The sequence below is a fragment of the Carettochelys insculpta genome, chromosome 8, assembly GCF_033958435.1.
Source record: "Carettochelys insculpta isolate YL-2023 chromosome 8, ASM3395843v1, whole genome shotgun sequence".
Taxonomy (NCBI): Eukaryota; Metazoa; Chordata; order Testudines; family Carettochelyidae; genus Carettochelys; species Carettochelys insculpta.
Genome location: NC_134144.1, coordinates 75,861,451 through 75,880,247, shown reverse-complemented (window position 1 = coordinate 75,880,247; position 18,797 = coordinate 75,861,451). Strand labels below are relative to the sequence as shown.

Genomic DNA, 18,797 nt, shown 5'->3' with positions numbered 1-18,797 from the left:
TCATTTAATTCATGGCCACTCTCTCAAAAGTTTAAGCCCACTGATGGAAGCTTATGGTATGTCAGACACACAGCAAAATTGGCTTAGTCAATATATATTCAAGAATACACTCGCATATATTGATTGCACATATGAGGAAGTAACTCACCTTATGCAGTAATGATGGTGCTTCAAGATGTGTGTTCACATGGGTGCTCCACTCTGGGTATCGGTACATCCTCACACCGGCTCTCAGACATTCTTCCATAGCTGTGGTTTCCTGTGCTGTGTGTGCACAAGAGCACCTCTTTGTGCTCTCTGGTGCATGCACAGCATGGCCTCCTCTGTTCCTTCTCTACCGGACAAATAGAGCAGGATGCTCCAAAGCAGGAGAAGGCGGGAGGGAAGTGGAGCACCCATAAGGACACACATCTCGAAGAACCATTATCACAGCACAAGGTGAGTAACTTCCTCTTCTTCTTCAAGCAGTGTCCCCACGGGTGCTCTGCTCTGGATGACTATAAAGCAGTAGTTGCAGAATGGAGGAGGGTTTGGAGCTCAGTCATTACCACAGTAGACAGCACAGATTGGCCCACTTCGACAGAAGATTTGGTGGTAGATGAGAGCATAGTGATGAGCAAACTTGTTAGTGGAAGACCACATGGCCATATTACAAAAGTTCATAAGGGGTACCTTCTTGAGGAAGGCAGTACTGGAAGACATTGCACGAGTTGATTGGGCTGTGGCAGCACCCAGTAGCTCTTTTTGATGCAGTGCATAACAGGTGTGGATGCAGGAGGAAACCCATCTGGAAAGTTGCTGAGAGGAGACAGGAAGGCCTTTGGACAACTCTGCAAAGGGTAAGAACAGCCGAGGAGACTTGCACCATGGCTTCATACGGTTTATTTAGAAGGCCAACACCCAACGGACATCTAACATATGCCATGCTGCATGTGTTGGGTCAGAATACAGCTTCAGAAAAAACATAGGTAAGTGAATTGGTACACTGATGTGAAATCGCAAGGGAACCCTGGGTAGAAACTTGGAATGAGGTCACTATCTTTGGTAAAAATGGTGTAGGGAGGCTCAGCCATCAGGGCAGCTAGCTCCCTGACACACCTGGCCAGCATGATTGCCACTAGGAATGAGACCTTTGTAGACAGATGAAGCCAGAAGCATGTTGCCAAGGGCTTGAAAGAAAGTGTCATGAGGCAGCGAAGCACATGGTTAAAGTCCCAGATGGGGACCAGGATACAGACTGACGGAAAGGTGTTTTGAAGGCCCGTTAAGAAGTATTTGGTGATAGGATGTGCCAGGAATAAAAACCTGTCTTCGGGTTGGTGAAACACTGCCAAGGCTGAGGCGTATACTCTGATCGTGCTGAGAATAAGGCCAGACTCACGCAGGTGCAATAGGAAATCCAAAGGGATGGGCATAGGCACAGTATGAGAAGGTATGAAATGATGGGAGTGCATCCAGTGAGAAAACCACCACTACTTAGAAAGGTAAGACTTGCGTGTCGCTTCCTGTCTACTGTTGACAAGGATTCTCTTTACTTCCCAAGAGCCTGTGGTTTCATCATTGTGGAGCCATGAAGGAGCCACACATGCAGATGTAGTTTGAGCCTACTGGGATGGAGAATGTGGATAAAGTCCCAAGCCAGAAGGTCACGGCGAGGAGGAAACGGATAAGGAGCCACTACTGACATTCAAAAGGGGTAAGGCTACCAAGTTTGTCCGGACCAGGCTGGGGCTACTAAGATGATGAGCTCTTGGTTTAGTCTGACCTTGAACAGCACCCTGTGGGTAAGTGGAATGGGAGGGAACGAATAAAGCAGAGGTTTCTTCCATGTGATGGTAAAGGCATCCTCAAGGGACTGCCTCCCAAGCCCCACTCTGGAACAGTACTGGTGACATTTTCTGTTAGTTCTGGTGGCAACAGATCTATGTTAGGGTAGCTCCACAGTTGAAACACCATGTGGAGGGCACCCATGTTAATCTCCTGTTTGTAATGGTCAGTGAATATACAACTGAGGGCATCAGCCGCCACACTGAGAATCCCAAGGAGATACCCATAGTTACGGGACTGATCTAATGTCAGATGCACTACATCCACAGTTTTATCGCTTCCACGCTAAGAGACGGTGAACGACTCCCCCCTTGGTGGTTGACGTAATACATGCATGTAGTGTTGTCAGTAAGGATATTGACCAACTTGCCTGCCAGAAACTGCTGGAAGTGTTTGCAGGCATAGTGGACCATTCAGAGTTCTGAGGTTCATGTGGAGCATTTGTTCGGTGAATGATGACTGCCCTGCACCATCTGACGACAAAGGTGCACACCCCAGCCAAGGAGAGAGCCATCTGTGGTAAGGGTGACCGACAGTGGCGGTTGATGAAATGGCATGCTAGTGAGCACGTTGCCCAGACACATCCACCATTGAACAGAAGGAAGAACCTGTGGAGGGATAGTTACTGTCTCGGAAAGTGGATCCCTGGCTGGGGCATAACAAGAGGCCAGCCATGACTGAAGGCAGCGCATGTGGAGCCTGGCTAGCTTGACCAGAGTGGTGGCAGCCATATGGCCCAGAAGTGCTAGACAAGTGTGTACCATAGTGGTGGGAGACAGACGTGCTGCCTGAATGAGGTTGCAGAGAGTGCGAAATCTGTGAATGGGCAGGGTAGCCATCACCATGATGGTGTCTATGGGTGCTCCTATGAACTCCAGAGCCTCAGCAGGATGGATTGTAGACTTTGCATATTTGATGTGGAAGCCCAAGCTGAGTAGGAGGTGCATGATGATTTGCACCATGCATCATGTTTCAGGGAGTGATCGTCCCCTTATAAGGCAGTCATCCAGATAAGGGAAGATAACGATCCCTTGATGAGGAAGATGAGCAGCCACCACCGCCAAGGTTCTGGAAAACACTTGTGGCACTGTGGAAGACCAAACGGGAGGACCCGATATTAGTAGTGGGAGCACCCCATCATAAAATGGAGGGAGTGTCTGTGAGCCAGTTGAGTGGTAATATGGAAATACACATCCTGTAGATCAAGAGCTGAGAGCCAATCATTCTTGTCCAGGGCTGGAATAATGACAGTGAGAGTCACCATCCTGAAAGTCTGTAAAGGACATACTTGTTGAGTTGTCTGAGGTCCAAAATAGGTCTCCATCCCCCTCTCTTCTTCTGAGTGAGAAAGTAAGTGGAGTAGAACCCCCTACCCCAGAATTCCTCAGGAGCAGGCTCAACTGCCCCCAAACTAAGGAGGTGTTGGACCTCCTGGTTGAGGAGAGTCTCGTGAGAAGGGTCCCTGAAGAGGGATGAGGTAGGGAGGAGGGTAGGGGGTATAGAAATGACCGGGATGGAGTATCCTTGTGCCACCAGTTCCAAAACCCATCTGTCTGTGGTGATGGCTTGCCACTCATGCAGAAAAGGATAGAGATGGTGGCAAAATGCTTGTGTGGGGCCCTGCTGGAAATGATGGATCAGACTCTCAACCACACCCTCAAAACTACTATTTGGAGGGTTGAGAGTTAGATGTTGAAGGCTGTTGACTTTGTTGATGTCTGCCAGAACATCGGCGTTGTGGCCTCTACCTCTCTTGTTGTTGTTGAAAGCGAGGATATTGCTTGGAGTGGTCCCGAGAGCATTGGAATGGGGAATATTGGGCCCATTTAGCCGGAGGTGTATACATCGCCAGAGTACATAACATCATCCTGGAATCTTTCATGGCATGGTCATTGGTCTTATCTGCAAAGACGTGTTGGTGGTCAAATGGGAGGTCTTCAACTTGGTGTTGAAGCTCCTTCGGTACTCCTCAGGGCATGAGTCATAAAGTATGGTGCATGATCACCGCCAAGGTGGTGACACATGCCATTGTGTTGGCTATGTCAATGACTAACTGTACATTTATGCTGGTGAAGGTATGGCCCTCTTTAATAATACTAGAAAGCATCTGATGCTGATGTTCAGGTAATGCCAGGACTGGTTCCTGAAGTTCAGAATAATTTTGAAAGTCATGGTCCGCCAGCATGGCTGTATAATTAGCGGCATGGAGAAGAAGAGTGCCAGAAGAATACGCTTTCCAGCCAATAATGTCCCATTTCATGTTATTTTATCTTGAGGCATGGAGCAGAAAGACTTTGTTTTGTTTGGACCGCATCCCCCACTAATGAGTTAGGGGGGTGGGTAAGCAAACAAAAATTCAGGGTCTTTGAACACAACAAAATATTTATTATAGGCCTGTTTGTGAATAGGGGTGATGGACACTGGAGCTTGCCACAGGACTGCCACCAGGTCCATGATTGCGTCATCCACGGGTAATGCCACGCTGGAGGATGACAGAGGCTGAACCGTGCACAGGAGCCAGTACTGCTTTACTGGGACTTCCTTAATATGCTTATCCAGAGATTGTGCCACAAGATGGAAAAAGTCCTGGTATGACCAGGCATCATCCATCGAAGGAGGTGACAAGGAGAGCACTGCATCATCAAGAGAAGAAGATGGGTACAGATGAGAGGCTCCTTCCCCTTTGAAGAGTGACTCCTTGGTGCCAGGGCACACCGAAGGTGGAAACTGCACCGTGGATGGCTGTGGTGAAAGCAGGCACGGTTCTGACATGGTCGATGGTGCCAAATGGGTGCATCAGTGCCACAACAGCTCACGCCACAAGGGCCACTGCTGTTCCAGTTGGCAATAGTGGTGGGCAAACCATGGAGCAGGTGGTGGGAGTATTGCACGGTAGCGAGCACTGGAGGGACATCCTGCTAAGGGTGAAGGGGGCTGGAGTGCTGTGAAGAAAATACATGGGTGCTGTCAGAACTAGTGCCTGGCATTGGGGGCCTAACATCAGAGGTGTCTGATGATGCTGAACAGTGGGAAAGGCACAGCAAAGCCAGCAGTCTTGGCGACGAATGGTGTCAACAAGATGATGCCACTCCAGGCTGCTGATGTTGGTGCCAGATCTGTCAGCGGTGATCGCTGAGGCACAGAGGGCATGGATGACACACCGTGCTTGTGGTGATGCCATGCCACGTCCCCTGGTGCCCAAGAGTGGGGAGGAGTATCCATCCTGGTCTTACACAAGGTGCCTTATTGTGGTGAGCACAAGTGGTGCCATTTTTGGGCAGGTGCAGATGGAGCTGCAGATGCTGGCGTGGCCTGTTGCACCTTAGCTGATGGTGGACTTGCTGGTGCCCTGGGCATTGCCAGTGCCGACAAAGTCGATGCCACATGCTTTTGCTTCGACACAGAATGTGCCCATTTGGATGGCGCCAGCAGGAACGGTGCTGGAGAGCCCCGAATGGTTTTCCTTTCTGGTATGGCCTGTACAGATGGCACGAGAGACCAGGAATGGGCAGGAGAGGGACCCAGCACAACAATGGGAGACCTTTTGGAAGCCGCAGGATGCTTGGAGACCTCACCTTGGCCACAGCCTGAACTGCTGGCTTACCCAGGGCTGGGGGGTCATAGGGAATTCTCATAGAGGAAAGTCTTAAGCCTGTTAGACCAATCTTTACAGGCTCTGGCTGTCAGGCTGGAACAGTGATGCAAGACTGTATCTGGTGGCCCTCTCTATGCAAAACTCATGACCACCTGAGGCAGACATGGTGACCTTACATGCGGCACACTGCTTGAATCCTGTGGATACAAGCATAGCGGTCATGCAGCACTCTAAACCTAACAAACTGTCCAAGAAATTCGGTTGATTTTATTTTTTAGTTAAATAATGTAGAACAAGGGTAAATAACTAACAACTCTTCAACTTTCTTGCAGAGACCAGTGACACTTTGTGTACAGCCGAGGACAGCAGAGAAGGAACTGAGGAGCCCGTGCCGCACACATGCCAGAGAGCATGAGGTGCATGCGCAACGCAGAAAACCACAGCTATGGAAGAATCTCCGAGTGATGGCATAAGCACGCACAGACACCCAGTGTGGAGCACCCCAGGGGACACTACATGAAGAAGAACAGTGAGTGAATACGTGCCACCACAAACATACAAGTGTGAGGGCTATGCACAGGTGTACACAAAAAGGTCTCTGTGAACATATGGATGTTCATATATTTGTGTGCATATGTTGCCCTATGTACAGAATCCTTTCAACATCTCTCAGGTAATGTCTATTACAGAAATATCTGCAAAATCTTTTGGCTCATTTTAGAATACATTTGTCATCTTAAATACCAAATCTCCATGATTTCCCCTGTAGAGAATACTGATGAATGAGAAAATGCCTTGGTTTCCAGATGGTAATAAGAAACATCCTCTCATTTCATACCCATTTCCCCTTTTTTCAACCCACAGAATCACATCAAAAGTCATTCTGCAGAGTGGAAATGAGCCCTTCTAACAAAGAAAAACTGAAGAATGGGAAATAGTGGGGAGGACTGTGGTCTGTCCGAAGGCAGATGTAATGGGCAGTGCTAGAGTGAGGAGCAAAAGGGACACAAGATTTCAGAGTACTGGTAGAGCTGTTGCTTGTCATGGCGCCACAAATTAAGGCTTGAACAAACCACTCCTAACATTCTGCCTGTTTCACCCTGCCAGGCACTCACCTCTAGCATGCATTAGGACAGAGCCTGCATCTCCTCTCATTAACACAAGCTTGGCCATTTATTGGCAGCAGTGCAGCTGCACTAGTATTAATGAGAAATACAAAGCCCTTCCTGACCTCCCTACCTCATTTCCTTTCCTGAACTACACAATCCACTATATTAATTTAGAGTCTTTTCCTTCCTCTTCCAAACAATCACTAGGGATAAAATTATCCTCCAATTCATTTTGCAGGAAGTATTTCCCCTTCTCTGCACCACCCGCTCCCTTCTAGCCCCCAGACTTCTTTCTAGGTTACCGCATTCCATGCCATGCCCTCCTCTAGTTAGTGTAACATCCTCTCTCCAGGATAACAGATCTCTCTCCTGTTCATTTTGCTTTCACTCAAAAGACAGAAAATAAAATCAAGGGTCTCATCTTCACCAGGGAAAAAGATAACAGAGAGGAAGGCGTGCTAGTCTATACACTATCAAAACAAAAAGCAGTCAAGTAGCACTTTAAAGACTAGCAAAATAGTTTATTAGGTGAGCTTTCGTGGGACAGACCGACTTCTTCAGACCATAGCCAGACCAGAACAGACTCAATATTTAAGACACAGAGAGCCAAAAACAGTAAGCAAGGAGGACAAATCAGAAAAAGATAATACTTGGCTCAATCTGATTTTTGACCTCCCCCCCCACCCCTCCACTCTCTGATTTGCTCACCTTGATTATCTTTTTCTGATTTGTCCTCCTTGCTTACTGTTTTTGGTTCTCTGTGTCTTAAATATTGAGTCTGTTCTGGTCTGGCTATGGTCTGAAGAAGTCGGTCTGTCCCACGAAAGCTCACCTAATAAACTATTTTGCTAGTCTTTAAAGTGCTACTTAACTGCTCTTTGTTTTGATAGGGAAAAAGATATGTTTTTAACCTGTATTAGTCAATATGAAGCAACCTCCTGGTGAAGACAAGACAGTTTGTTGGCATAAGATATGTTAGCTGGCCATGTAAACCAAGCGCCCGTCTAGTGTCTACCTCAACTTGCTAATGTGAAAACTGCCTTGTCCAGCCTAGGATTTTACCTTCTGTCCATCGATGTCAATGCTACAAACTTCAGCTGGCCTAATAATGTCTATCAGTGAGTGAAGATCACAGCAATCTCCTGGTAACAGACCACGGCACAGGGGCAGTCATATTGGTAAAACTGAGCAGAGCACTAATTGTTTTGCTCAAGGAGGGTGCAATACATTCACACTCCTCCATACTCATCCTCTAACTTCCAGTTTCTATGCTGATAAGCCATCTGATCCCCTAGCTGTGCGTTTCCTTGCTCTGATCCAGTCATTTGGCTTACAGCCCTGCTTCAGCAACTCCCTCATCACAAGGTCCATTTACTTCACTTGGTCTTCACCAAGCCCTGCTCTCTGACCTCTCAGTTGTTGAATTTGCCCCTCCAGGCACCACCTTTCAATGGTGCCCACCAGCTCCCTCCCTCACATTCTGTCACTTCATCTCTCCAAGACTTCCAGTCCCTCAGTGCTCAAGACTTCCAGTCCACCATCAGCCCTCTCCCTCAGCCCTTTATTCCATTGAGAGAGTTGTGGAGGCTTTCCATGCTTCAGTCTCCTTCATCACTGATTTTTTTTGGCTCTCCCCATCACAAAGGTAACTTAGCCAATCCACAGCCCTGATCATCCCAGCATTCACTTCCTACACACTGAAGTCTTTATTTCTCAGTGTCAACCCCTGGCTGCCCTGGGCTCTCCTTGTGGTTGACAGCCTCCACTACAAAAGAGTTTGGCACCAGGTGGGAGTAGGGGTATTCATGTCCCTTCACTAGCACTAAGTATTTTCTCTCTGCTCTTTTAGAAATGGGGATCAGGAAGGAGAGAGTCTGCCAAAGAGCATTAGTAATTTTAAGACCCCTTCAGGCATCAGTAGGGCACCTGCACTGGTGTGGAAGAGCACCCCAAAGAAGGAATCTGCCAGCTCCTCTGGCTGTAAACCCAGCTTCAAAGCCACACACTTCAGGAGTTTCTGGTGCACCTCCACATTGTCTTGCAGTATTGAGAGAGGGGAGCACTTGATGGCCTCTTCTGATGAGGATGAACAGGAGGCCTGTGCCGAGATTTACCACCCCTCTGGTATAGCCAAGGGGTCAGTTAGGGGCTCTTGGGTGCAGGGGGTTTACTCCCTGGCAATTTGCTTCATCTTGTGGGGACAAGAAACCAAGGCTGAGTGTCTCTCTAATGATCCCAAGAGAAACTTGTGAACCTGGGTCTGCTGCATGAAACCCCAGGGATGCCATGGGAGACATGATGCCAGCCTTTGCCCTTAGGGCCATATCAGTACTGGCGGTGCCAAGAGACAGAGCAGTACTGATGGGGTCTGCACCTGTCTGGGCAGCACAGATCTCTGCTCCACGCTAGTGTCCACTGGCAGGAGCATTCTTCCCAGCCATAATACTGGAGTTTGGGGAGAGGGGGCACTGCTGAGAGTATCAATTCATGGCAAATTGCTTAGAGACAGAGAGACTTACAACCCAAGACGGGATTTTCTACTATAAGGCACATCAAACCAGTCACAAATATAGCCTGTGTGGCAAACAAGCAATCCCCTTAGACACTCCAGTTTTCTTCCAACACCACTCCTCATATAGAGGAGACTAAAATAAAAATGGTCTCACCAAATAAAAAGGTTCTTCTGATCCTTCTTATCATCATGGACACCACTCTCCTATGTGAATTTATAAGATAATATACTCAATATACACATTGGAGCCCAATCCTTTAGAATCTAAAATCTTAAAGTTTATTTCTAAAAAGAAAGAAAAGGTAAGAGTTAAAATTGCAAAAAGGAATCAAATTACAAACAACTACAAAGTTCTTGGTGCAGGCTTGTAACAGTGATGGAATAGTCTGCTGGCATAAATCAAGTCTCTGGAGTGCATCTGTTGTTTGAATGGGTCATCAGTCCTTTTGTTTCAAGCTTCAATTCATAGCAAAGATCTTCCAAGAGCAAGAAACAGTACTGAAGACAAATGGAGGCATTTCAGGGTGCATGCTCTCTCTCCCTCTCTCTCTCCTTCTCTGTGTGGGGGCGGGGCCGCTTGGAGGGAAATCTGTTGTTCTCACTGTGTAAAATCATATCCCAAGATGGACTTTGGAGTCACATGAGCAAGTCACCTGTCCATGCATGACTAAGACCTTTACAGGCATGTGCCATGGCCCACATTCCGTTTGCAAGAAAGTTCTTTCAGTATAGCTGAGTGCCTCTCATACTTCGTTATTAGTTGAAAAGTAACAGAGAGATAGCCATGTTAGTCTATATACTATCAAAACAAAAAAGCAGTCCAGTAGCACTTTAAAGACTAACAAAATAATTCATTAGGTGGTGAGCTTTCATGGGATAGACCCATTTCTCCAGACCATAGGATCTCAACTGCCTCTCTCCAAGCAGTACCCACTCCTGTCCCTTCCAGGTCTCTGCAGCTTTTAGGAATCCCAATAGTGAGACAACAGCACTGGTTTGGGAAAGACGTATTTGTGTTGGTCACCCGACATTCTACACCTCCTGTCATCTCTTTAGTGCCAGAACATGGAATGGGGCCCAGAGCTGGAGTGAAACCGGTGGTCCAAGGAATACTGAGACCACAAGGAATGTCGAGACCAAGGCCAGGACCAACAAGGTGATGACTGATGCTCCAGGGAATGGTTCCAATGGCTTGGAGAGGTGGACCTCTCTTAGCAGTTCCCATGCCTGGGGGGAGAGGTTGTGCGTGTGTGCCTCAGAAGGTCTGCACCACCACACCCATGAGCTTCAGTCCCAAGACCTGCCCTTGTCCCCCTCAGGAGACTGAAGGGGATTTTGCAATGCCTGTCTCCCAGACGCCATGATTTGGCAACCTCACACAGGGGAGCACTGGTGTTCCAATCCCCGTAGGGCCAGGCAGTGCTGTAGCAGGGTGCCTTGAAGGAGCCAGCCTGGGCTTGCCTCAAGTCAAATGTCAGTGCCACCAGCATGGTCATAGTCATAATGTCCCGCCTTGCTTGCAGACTTCTGGACTCACTGGTGTGAGTAAGTTCTATGGGTTGGGCTGCTCCACTTGAGACAAAGATCCATTTGTTGGGCTGGCATAGCAGGCTAGCTGCCCAGCTGGACCTCAGCTATCCAGCACATTTTATTATCTAGCATCCCTGGTTCCCCGAAGATGCCAGATAATAAAGCTTGTACTGTACTTTGCATTTGTCTTTGTTGAATTTCATACTATTTAGTTCACACTATTTCTGCAGTTTGTCAGGATTATTTCAAACTCTAACCTTGTCCTCAGGATTACAATCTTATTCTGGTTTACAACCTCATCCATCTGAGCATCAGACACAGACTTCTAAGTACGCACCCTATGCAATTATGAAAAACATTTATGAAGATATTGACAACAATTGAACTCAGAATAGATCCCTGTAGGAGCCCAATCAAAAGCTTAACTGTAAATCACTGATAACTACTGAGTACACTTTTCTGACCAGTTCTGCACCCACTGTATAGTAGGTTCCTCTAGGCTATATTTCTCTAGTGTATTTATGAGATCATATGAAATGGCATCAAAACTTTCATATATCATAACTTCTCTGCTTGTCCTTATTTCCTTTTTCACAGATGGTATAATGCATGTCCTTTTCTAGTCCTCTGGGATCTCATCCATCCTCCATCACTTTTTAAATATAATCATGAGGGGCCAGATATTTCTTTAGCCAGGTCCTTAAATATTCTAGAGTGTATTTCATCACGTCCTGTCAAATTGAAGATGTTCTACCTCTCTAACAATGCTTGCCTTCTCCTTTCCCTTTTTTAGCTGTAGGTCCCATTCCATTTACACTGATGCTCGTTATAGGCAGAGCTATAATTCAAAACTTGCATCAGCACCACTGTGGAATTTCTTGTAGAGATGCTCTGAGCCAGGGGTCAGCAACACCCAGTACATGTGCCAGAGTGGTACGAAAGCTGATTTACCTCAGCACATGAGGTGGGAGCTCAGCTCTGCCCCTCTTCCCCCATGCAGACGGTCCCAGGGCTGGGTTGGATCCACATTCACAGGGGTAGGGTCTGTGGCCACAACTGGAGCCCCCAGCAGCCACTCTGTAGCACAGGAGGGATCCCCAGGCCCCACCAGAGCACGAGATCATGGCTGCCATTGTGGAGCTCCCACCAAAGCATGGGACCATGGCTGCAACTGTAGAGCCCCTGCCACAGAGCAGGGGCTAGGGCTGGAGCCCCCAGTATATGCTGCCATCACAGCACAGGGCTGGAGCCCCCACCAAATGTTCTCACCGCAGCATGGGGAAGGGGCTGGAGCCCCAGCCAGCACGCAGGGCTGGGCCTGGAGTGTGGGGCTAGGACCAGAGCCCCTGTAGTGGAGCCCTGGCTGGAGCACTGGGCTGGGCCAGGAGCACAGGCCTGTGGCCACAGCCCCTGCAGTGGATCCCCTGATGGAGTGTAGGGCTGGGCCTAGAATCCCTGCTGCAGCATGGGATCGGGGTCAGAACCCCCACTAGATCCCCTGCCACAGCACAAGACTGGGGCTGGAACCCCTGCCTGCTAGAGCCTTATGGGAGCCCCAGGAGCATGGTGCTGGAGCCCCACGGCAGCTCAGGGAGCGGGAGGCTGGAGACACCTGGGGCAGAAGCCATGGACCTCCTCTAGTCCAGCAAAGTTACCCTTTGGAATCTGACCTTTTTGGATGATCTTTTTTTGAACTGCAGCTCACTGAAGAGCTTTTCATTAAGACAGGGTTCTCTCCCGAAGTAATTCCTGTCTTTCATGAATATGGCAATCAACACTGTCCTTAGAAGACGTGGGGCTTGGGACAACATCCCCTCCACACTAGGCCCTGCTGCATCTCTTTATACCTCTGCTTCACTCCCTCCAAGCCCCCACTGCACCCCTTTCCCCAATCCTCCTCCCACAAGTGACATGACCTGGGGGATTTCACAATCAATTTCACCCAAGCTCCTCCCTATTTGTCAGAATAAAATTTAAAACAGTTTCTCCCTCTGGTCACTTGCTCTAACTTTTTGTAATAAAAGATTGACTCCAACACATTCCAAGAACTTGTTGGATACGTAGCGCCCTGCTGTGTTATTTTCAGAAAAGATGTCTGGTTAATTGAAATCCCCCCCATCACCACCAAAGCCTGTGCTTTGGATGATTTTTTTTTTAAAATCATCATCCACATCTTCTTCATGGGTAGGTGATTCATAGTAGATCATCCTTGTTTTTATCCCCTTTTATTCTTACCCATAGACTTTCGACAGGACTGCCTCCCACTTATATCTCACACTCAGTGCAAGCGTATTCATCTTTGATATGGGGACAGGGGGCAGCCCTCCCTTTTTCCCTGGCTGTCCTTGAATAAGTTGTTCCTTCTATCCATATCTCCATAAACCACACTTTAATAAGCTCTCAAGCAGCAAGTTATTACTTTGTCTTTTATACATTTTAATCATCATCACTGAAAACATTTTTTCATGAGTTTGTGTGCTTACAGTGAAATCGACAATTACCAGCTGGTAAAACTCAAACTTTGAAAAACCTTCAACAGCGCTGTTAGAGACACTTTGGTGGAAACTGCTGCAACACCACGGCATCCCATCCAAAATTATTAACCTGGTCCGTTCAATGGCTGAACCCTCAACATGCCATGTTGTCACAATGGCGTCTTGACAGAATCCTTCAGCATACTCTCAGGAGTGTGACAACGGTGCCCATTGCCATCTTTCCTGTACTTGATCACACTGGACTGGATTATGAGCAGGACAACAGATTGCCATCAATGGGGCATTCAGTGGACACTCTTCAAACAGCCGGAGGACACTGATTTTGCTGATGATGTCACCCTCCTTTCACACCGACATGAAGGCATAGAAGAAAAGGTCACAACACTAGATAGAACTGCCTCGATGACTGGACTGATCATTGACAAGGGAAAGACCACGACGATGAGGATCAGATGAGTCCAACAACACCATCATCACACTGGAAGGGGATGACCTACAAGATGTGGAGCAGTTCACGTACTTGTGGAGCACTATGGGCAGAGATGGAGGAACAGATAAGAGTCGCCATCCCATTTGGAGTTCACAAATAATATCTGTGAAGATGAAACTGCAATATGTGAAGATTGTGCTCTTAGATGGATGCAAGACCTGGAGTACTAAAAAGTCTTCAAATCACAAGCTACAGACATTCATACACAGATGCCTGAGGTACTTCCTTTGCATCAAATAGCAAGACTTCTCACAATTGAGCAGCTTTGACACAGAGCAGGACAAGAACCACTTGACATTCAAATCAAGAGAAGAAAGTAGGGCTAACTAGGCCACACTTTCATAAAACCATCATCCAGCCTACTCCATCAAACTCTCATATGGAACGTGCAAGGAAAACGCAAAAGAGGAAGACCTCAGACAATGTGGAGAAGATCTACTGAGATTGAAGGACAACAACTGGAATACTCCTGGAGCCAGCTACAAGTTTTGTCTCGAGAGAGAGTGAAGTAGAGACTTGTAGATTATCTCAGCTCCACTTGAAGTACAAGGCTTTTAAGCAGTTAGTAGTAAAACTCAAATCCTTTGAACACTACCTGTTATACTCCAACCACTGCTTAACCATTGCTTAAAGAGACTAAGCTAATGACCTACCAGTGACTATCTAATCTCCTGAACAAGATAAACCAGAAGACTGCTGGATGCCATTACACACCAGCAAAATCCTGGACTTTTTCTATTCAGGCTTTAAGCCATGATGTAGAATAAAAATAAAGTAGGTGGCACTGATACATAATACTGTGCGGCAACAGGAAAGGACTATATGAACATGCTGTTACTGCTAGATCCCTCTGCAGCATTTGATACTCTCCCCATCTGGAAATACTGCTGCACTAATTTAAAGATTTATCAGGGTATAGTGGGAATATGCTGAGGTAGCTCCAACCTTTCCACTCAGATCATATCCAGAGCCATGTTATTAAAAATGCTTTTCTCCAATCATATCACTCACAAGTGGAGTTTCACAGGGAACTGTCATTTCCACCATTCTATTTCATTTCACTGAGGAGCTGCTAGGAGACAGACTACCTGATATTGGCAACAACCCACTGCCAGCACTCAGCTCTCTCTCCTTCGCATTGAATGCAAACAGCGCTATTCCCAGCTCTCTCAGTGCTGGGAAGACATCAGCCCTAAGAGTCACCAAAACACAAAGAAAGCCCCAGCCACAGTTGGGGGTTCAGCATGTGGATAGATGTCCCTGCACACTGTCAGTCACCACACAGATTCCAGCATCAGTAGCTGAGATCCCGTAACAGAAGATCAGTGCAAACAGCTGTCCCACCCGCCCACATTTTTACATACTCCAAAGCAGCAGCTCTCTCATCAACCTCAAAGTCCTTGAGGTCCACCCAGAAATCCAAGCTAGTTTTGCTTGGGTCCTTTAAAACCAGACTGGACAAAGCAATAATAAATGCACAGCAGGGACCATTTCTGTGCTATCCAGTAGGAGAAAGGAAAGAGTTGTTGGGCTTCATCTAACCTATCTCCAAATATATAATATGTGAAGCATTTGAACCATTACAGGTCAGCAGCATAGTCTAAGTCCAGGGGTGTCCAACCTTTTTTCTTGGGGTGGGGGGCACATGTCATAGAATCATAAAATGCTAGTACTGGAAGAGAGCTCAAGAGGTCATTGAGTCCAGCCCCCTGCCCTCATGGCAGGACCAACTACTGTCTAGACCATCCCTGACAGACACTTATCTAACCTATTCTAAAATATCTCTAGAGATGGCGATTCCATAACCTCCCTAGGCAATTTATTCCAGTGTTAATCTTCTTTTTTCTAAACTAAACAAACCCAGTTCTTTCAGCCTTTCTTTATAGGTCATCTAGACCTTTGTTCATTCTTGTTGCTCTTTTCTGGACCCTGTCCATTTTTTCCACATCTTTCTTGAAATACGGCGCCCAGAACTGGATACAATTCTCCAAATGAGGCCTAACCAGCACAAAGTAGAGTGGAAGAATGACTTTTCATGTCATGGGAAGGAGACTCTGGAGGAATTCCATCGGGACTTCAAGAACTTCCACCCCAACATCAAGCTCAGCCTGGACCAATCTACACAGGAGATCCACTTCCTTGACACTACCGTGCTTATACACAATGGACACATCAGTACCACCCTGTACCGTAAACCCACTGACCGCTACGCCTACCTTCATGCCTCCAGCTTCCATCCCAGACACACCACACGATCCATCGTTTACAGCCAAGCACTTAGATATAACCGCATTTGTTCCAACACCTCCGACAGAGACAAACACCTACAGGATCTGCACCAAGCATTCTTGAGACTGCAATACCCACCTGAGGAAGTGAGAAAACAAATCAACAGAGCCAGACGTGTGCCACGAAGCCTCCTGCTACAGGACAAGCCCAAGAGAGAAACCAACAGAACACCACTAGCCATCACCTACAGTCCTCAGCTAAAACCTCTACAGCGCATCATCAGGGATCTACAACCCATCCTGGACAATGATCCCACTCTTTCACAGGCCTTGGGAGGCAGACCTATCATTGCTCACAGACAACCTGCCAACCTAAAACAAATCCTAACCAGCAACTATACACCGCACCACAGTCACTCTATCTCAGGGACCCATCCATGCAACAAACCTCGTTGCCAGCTCTGCCCACATATACACACCAGCAACATCATTACAGGACCTAACCGGATCAGCCACACCGTCGTGGGTTCATTCAGCTGCACATCTACCAATGTAATTTATGCCATCATGTGCCAGCAATGCCCCTCTGCCATATACATCGGACAAACTGGACAGTCTCTACGTAAAAGAATAAATGCACACAAATCAGACATCAGAAATGGCAATATACAAAAACCCATAGGAGAGCACTTCAATCTCCCAGGACACACAGTAGCAGATTTAAAAGTAGCTATCCTGCAGCAAAGAAATTTCAAGACCAGACTCCAAAGAGAAATTGCTGAGCTACAATTCATCTGCAAATTCAATACCCTCAGCTCAGGATTAAACAAAGACTGTGAATGGCTGGCTAAATACAAAAGCAGCCTCCCCTCTCTTGGAGTTCACACCTCCAGATCTACTGATGACAATACAACTCAGCCTTCCTGACTGAGCTAACCTCGTTATCCCCAGCCTTGCTCTGGCCTATTTATACCTGGCCTTGCAGATTTCCAGGACCAGCATCTGAAGAAGTGAGTTAGCTCACAAAAGCTCATGCTCTAAACTTTTCTGTCAGTCTATAAGGTGCCACAGGACCCTTCGTTGCTGCTACAGATCCAGACTAACAAGGCTACCCCTCTGATACTTCTCATGTCTTGTTCACAACACACCTGTTAGTACATCCCAAAATCATGTTTGCTTTTTTTGCAATAGAATCACATTGTTGACTCATATTTAACTTGTGGTCCACTAGAACCCCTAGATCCCTTTCAGCCATACTCCTTCCTAGACAGCCACTTCCCATTCTGTATGTGTGAAACTGATTGTTCTTTCCTAAGTGGAGCACTTTGCATTTGTCTTTATTAAACTTTATTTCAGACCATTTCTCCAATTTGTCCAGATCATTTTGAATTTTGACCCTATCTTCTAAAGCAGTTGCAACCCCTCCTAGGTTGGTATCATCTGCAAATGTAATAAGCATAATTTCTATGCCAATATCTAAATCGTTTATGAAGATATTGAACAGAACCGGTCCCAGTACAGACCCCTGCGGAACCCCACTTGTTATACCTTTCCAGCAGGATTGAGAACCATTAATAACTACTCTCTGAGTACGGTTATCCAGCTAGTTGTGCACCCACCTTATAGTAGTCCCATCTAAGTTGTCTTTGCCTAGTTTATTGATAAGAATATCATGTGACACCGTGTCAAATGCCTTACTAAAATCTAGGTATACCACATCCACCACTTCTCCCTTATCCACAAGGCTCGTTATCCTATCAAAGAAGGCTATCAGACTGGTGTGACATGATTTATTCTTTGCAAATCCATGCTGGCTGTTCCCTATCAGTTTACCACCTTCCAAGTGTTTGCAGATGATTTCCTTAATTACTACTTTCATTATCTTTCCTGGCACAGAAATTAAACTGACCGGTCTGTAGTTTCCTACATTGTTTTTATTCCCCTTTTTATAGATGGGCACTATATTTGCCTTTTTCCAGTCTTCTGAAATCTCTCCTGTCTCCCATGATTTTCCAAAAATGATAGCTAATGGCTCAGATACCTCCTCCATCAGCTCCTTAAGTATTCTAGGATGCATTTCATCAGGCCTTGGTGACTTGCAGACACCTAACTTTCCTAAGTGTTTTTATGTCAATTTTTACATGTTCCAGAGGCAGAACATAAAACAGACGCAAAGCACCCTTACCCCCAGGCTTAGACCCCTCGCAGCACCAAACCACTCTGCACCTGCAGCCTTAGACCCACCACAATCCAAAACCACCCCCAGCCATAAACCACCCCTCAAACAATGCAGCAGGGGCAGCTCCCTGCTGCGCTGAAAGAATAGGACTCAGTTTAATTGGTTTAATGGCCTGATCCCACCTGTCGGCCAATAAACCAATTAAATTGAGTTCTACTCCACAGCTTCTCAGCATTTATTTTTTTCTTTCATAAAAGTTCTTCTGTTTTTTTAAAAAAAAAAATGTAAGTATGCCAGCACCCACAATTTTCAGACATGCAAAATCCCCAATCCCCCCTGCCATCCCCCAGAGCCAGGCACCCCCAGCTCCCCACTTTAAACCAATCCCCCCTCCTGTACCCCAGAGCCAGGAACCCCAGCTCCCCGCTTTAAACCAATCCCCTCTCCCAAGTCAGGACACCCAGCCTCCTCCTCCCTCTGCTGTAAATAAATGCCCTACCTCAGAGCCAGGCACCTTCACCACAAACTGAATGCGACAACTCACCAGAGCCACTGCCACCTCAGAAGCAGCAGGAGCCACGTGAGCCAGGGCTGCAGCCATGCCCCACACAAGCCACTCCAGGGCCGAAGCCGCACCCCATGTGAGCCACACCAGGGCCACAGCCCTGCTGGAGCTGGGGCCCATGCAAGCTGTGCCAGAAAAAGGGCAGCACTGCCAGCTGCATGGGCCAGACAAAAGGCTCCATGAGCTGGATTCTGGCGCAAGGCCTGGACACCCCTGTTCTAGTCAGTGACCTCAAGTGGGATAACTATTCAGTGCCATTAGTTGACT

General features: G+C 47.1%; 1 protein-coding gene across 1 annotated transcript in view; it reads right to left on the bottom strand.

Moving 5' to 3' along the window:
- The window catches only part of LOC142017056 (unconventional myosin-X-like), a 262,366-nt gene that overhangs the window by 145,842 nt on the left and 97,727 nt on the right, over positions 1 to 18,797 (bottom strand). The window lies entirely within an intron of this gene.